The sequence below is a fragment of the Harpia harpyja genome, chromosome 8 (genome assembly GCF_026419915.1).
Source record: "Harpia harpyja isolate bHarHar1 chromosome 8, bHarHar1 primary haplotype, whole genome shotgun sequence".
Taxonomy (NCBI): domain Eukaryota; kingdom Metazoa; phylum Chordata; class Aves; order Accipitriformes; family Accipitridae; genus Harpia; species Harpia harpyja.
In genome coordinates this window covers 48,734,387-48,739,165 of record NC_068947.1, presented here as the reverse complement: position 1 = coordinate 48,739,165, position 4,779 = coordinate 48,734,387, and positions in this window count along the sequence as shown.

The following is a 4,779-nucleotide window of genomic DNA, read 5'->3' as shown; positions in this document are numbered from 1 at the left end:
AGCTGGCACGGGCTCAGGGCAGCTTCCCAGAAGCACAGCAAATGCTGCTACAAGGAGCGGTTTGAGTCTGAAGTGGAGCATGGGCAACTAGAAATGTTAACCAGCAGGTTGTGTCAAAGTGCAAGCTTAGGTTTTGTTCTTATATTACTGTATTCTTATGTTGCTTCTAAACAGAAGACTTCATTCGTTGCCACGTGGCTGCTTAGATTTTGGAGGAGTCACCCTTGGGATGTGGTTGGCTCCTTGTGTTGGAGGATCAGGTCAGACCCAGAAGATGCTGAGCACTTGTCCCATGAAAGCACTGACAGGCAGGAGCGAGGTGCGTGCTCCCCCAAATTTAAGTCAATTTGGTGTGGTGGTGATAAGTAGCATTACGCCTTATAGGTGGGAAACCTTGCCCAAATTGACCTTTATGCCAGTAATATGTAACCCCCCCCCCCCCCAATCACTGCATGGGCCACCTATGTCATCTATGGATACACTGCACTGTGAATACCAAAAATCTGATCTCTCTCCTGCCTCGGTCCAACAGAGTTGCTTTGCTCAGCTGCAGAGTAACATAGACAGTATTGTGGTCTGAGCCAAGCAACCCTCCTGAATTGGGAGCAGCCGTGAGGGTGCCACGGATACCCGCATTGCTCTACGGGCTTGGCAAATTTGGTGTTTGCTGAACGTGGAAGTCTCTGCCCTGTGCTCTCCAGACTGTCCTGTATATCCCCAGGGTTTTCACCATTACCTGGGATCTCTCTGGCCTTTCTAGATACCTTACTGGATTAAAAGTTATCTTTGCGAGTTATAGATACAGGCACCATTAGTGACACCAAGATTAAGCAAAGTGGCTGTATGTCCACTAGTGCAAGGATGTTAGCTGCTTGTTTTCCCAGGCTCTCTATTCTTTTTTAGTCCTCACAGAAAAAAGCGAGTGGCTGAAAGACATTATGTGTGGTTACTAGTTGCCAATGAACATCAAACAGTTAAGAAATGCAGAAAGCTGCAATATCTTTTATTAGACCAGCGGATGTAATAAGGAAAAAACAGATGAGTTTTCAAGGATGGAAGCCCTTCTTCAGGTCAATGTACCCAAAAGCGTGTTGGTATTTCTCAGCTACATCAGCTGGTCTAGTAAAAGTTATTGCTTCTCTGTAGAAGTTATTGCACCTCACATATCTTTAGACCATCACAGCCACAGCAACACTGCTACTAAACAAGATTCTCGAAGACCCATTTTGTATCCCAACTGCAGGAATATGTCCACATGAGTCTTAACTTTAGTGTATTTCTTCTCAATTTTGTCATCTATTTATTTTCTGTCACAGCTGTGTGTAATAAATTCTTTCAGCAGTTCTGGGGAAAAAAAAGGAAGAGTGATTGATTTCCATTTTCTGAGCTTTATGGGGTGTGCTACTTAGAAGACTTGTCATTACCACCATTTGCTGGTGTTTAGCGGAAGATTTAATTCACCTACTGTAATGATTTGGGGAAATCTGTCGATGTACAATTTAGAAAGTTATTATGTAAATGGCAGCATTATGAAATGCTTTTATGTGGATGCAGCATCCACCATTTGCTAACAGGGCTGGCAGCATGTGTCTGACAGGGTACAATGGACAGTTGTTAACCACAGCAAGAACAGCGTGTCCAAAGAAAAGATTTAGTTGAAGCCTTGGGGAGCAATTTGTTCCAAACATGTCTGCGTAGACTGGGTTGGGGGGAGCGGAGTGAGAAGGAGATGAAGGATTTCAAAATGTTGAATAAAAAGCTTTGGCTTTCTAGATGTAGGCTGAAACGCAGGAGGGCTCTGGGCAGGAGGAGGGGAGCAGAGAAGATTTTGTAGCTGAGGAGGTTTGCTTTTACTGTGGGAGCAGCCAAGTAAAACTCAGAAGATGTAGAAAAGATGAAGAGAATTGACAAGATTGTGGATTAGCTCAAAGCGCATGGGGATGCTCCAGGGATGGTCAGAAATCACAGAGGTGGGATGCGTAGAAACGCATTTTTTCCCCGTGCTACTGAGGAAAGGAGCATCTTGCAGTGCGCTAAGTAAAGCCGGTGTGTCGTGGGTACTACGTGCCCGCGATGGAGAAACCAGACAAACCAGTGTGGCCACGAGGGTGGAAAGGTCTAGGGGAAGCAGTGCCTCAGCCCAGCTCCTGGGTGCTCGTGAAGCTCGGCCGTATGGCTCCCTTCCCATCAAGTGGGGACGGGCAGAGAGCCTGCTCTCAATGTGGGGGTCAAAGTGGCCCCAGAAAAAGAAACGGCGCAGTGGCCTACTTCGGCGCTGCAAAGTTTGAAAGTACGCCTAATCCACACGGGTTTCCATGGACACATCCGCTCCTGCCATCTGGCATGGAAGGAGTGTGGAAATTTGCCTGTTGTTTTGGGGCTGGTTTCACTCGGATATTCCCAAGGTCTCGCTGCGTGGCTGATGCGCAAGCAGAGGTCGTTGCTGTGGCAGGGATCAAGTTATCCTGACAGGCAGCGCTTGCCCGAAAGCCTACGTCGGCAACGTATCGGACTCATGGTGCCTGTGTTGGACTCTACCTGACTCCGGACAGTGAGGGCAGATGAGGGTAAACTAGTAAATACCCACCTCTCCCAGGCCTGAGGCTTCTGCTGATTCCAGTACGTCAGCTTTCATAAACTCAAACCTTTGTGTTTGGGACAGTATTCCTGTGTAACCATCCCTGTGGCCAGGAGGAAAAAAAAAAAAATCTCCTGGGATAGATGAGCTGACAGGAGTATTGCTGTTTCTTCTGGTTAGTGACATCTGCTTTGTATACACAGGCGTTCAGCAGAATAAATCTAGGGGTTTGTTTTATTTTTTTTGATTGAAAAGGTACAGAGATAGTTAATTGGGTGTATCTCTGAAGGTCTGTCATATTTCTTCTCAGATAGGATTAAAACCGTTCAATCTGCAAACTCTATTTCCTCTGTCAAAAGGAGATAACCAATTCCACAGACTGAAGTTATTAATGATCAACTGAGTGAATTTTATCCATCTCTTTATATCTTGGAAGGACACTTCACTGAAGCTGATTTTGATCAATTTGTAAGCAATGTCACCTTCAATAAATTCCCATTTGACAACAGATAACCCAGTAACAAGCTGGGAGACAGCAAAGGTGATGTAAGACTTGGCATCTGTTGTAGCTCTTGAACCCAACTGCATCCCCACTGGTTTTTTTAGAGCCATGTTAAGGGAAAAGGGGGAAAAAAAAAAAAAATCATTGTCCTGGAAAAAAGCTGCCTTTTCAGATTTGATTTGGAAAGATGGTTTTCCCTGAGACATGAGAATTGCATTACTTATCATAATTCTTTCAAAAGAAAAAGCAGGTGGGAGTGGTTTAATTTTTTTTCCCTTTCTGTCCTTGCCCAGCCTAGCGTGTAAAGTCTTGGCAAATATCTTGGCCACTCAGTTTAAGGATCCCATGTCTGCTCTTGTGAGCAATGTAACACAACTGAGTCCTGCAGTGGTCACCTGCCAGCATCCGATGCTTGGGATATCGCAGATGTATCTCCTCTATCCATGATGTACTATTCCATCAGTGCTAAGGAAGAGGTATAGATGCTCACTGGTGGGAAAATAGAGTGCTGGAGCAGCAGATATGTGTCTGCTTGCAGCTCTAGCATCCAACCGGCTGGAGTGTGCTGCATTCCCTGAATAAATGGTTGGCATAAGGCTAATATTTTGGGGAAGGCTCAAGGGCAACTCAAGTAGAAATTCAGAGTTCCAGGAACAATATCTCCTCGTCCACGTCCTTTCTGTACAATCTGCAAGCTATTTTTGGAAGTGGTGCTAAGGTGGAGAGGGAGCCAGGGTGAGAGGACTGACTGGTGCATCTGAAGATTATTATTCCCTGTGGCTGCTCCATCCTTCTGGAGCGTGGCCACAGATTGTTCTTGCAATTGCTGCGAGAAGCAGCTAAAGTCACTTGCTGTGTCACTGTGTTACGTGGGTATGACATAGTATCTCCTGTGGTGACGGAATTCTAAAGGAGATTAAAATACTCCCTGCTCCTACCAGCTTGGGTCAAAAAGGAGTCGTTTGGGTCCATTCTGGGCAGAAATGTTTTCTCTGACCACCAGGCTCCTGATTCCCATTATGCTCGCTGCGCTCTTTAGGAAGCACATTAATTCAGCCACTGTACAGGGCGAACTGATCTTTGCTGTTTACCTGCCAGCTGATGCACAGCAGGTCGCAAGGAACAGTCCAAGGCGAGCTGGGATGGCATTTGCCAAATGCAGTGTGTCCTTATACTAAAAAACACACTTATTTCCATTAGGTCAAGAGAGCTTCCAAGTCTTGGCAGATCAGGAAAGCAGTGCAGCAGTCCTAGGGAGAATATGCAGTTTTTCTTGTTTGTACTTGATTTGTCTTTGCATCTTTTCATCCCCAGAAGTTTTCTGAAGCAGGAAGGGTAGTGGCAGGCTGTTATGCCCAACATGCTCTGTGTTCTCTGCCGTTGACTTTGGTGAAGGAGGTTATGTTTGGCGAGAAACATTCGAGAGCTTTCATTGTAGTTAGGAGCGTGGACATACCCATTGCGTTCCTCCAGGCGGTCACTGTACGTACCCACGAGGATGGGGGTCTGCTGGAGCTGCTTCTGATCAATAAGAACATCATGTTCCTCTATCCTTTTTCTGGATGGAAAATACAGCAGGTCGGCTGAAGGAAAGAGAAGCGGTCTGAGGGAGTCTGAGAAAACTTCAGTCCCCATATTGCTGGAGAATGAGGGAAGCAGCTGGGCTACGACTCTCCCTTCGGTGCTTTTCTGAAGTGTG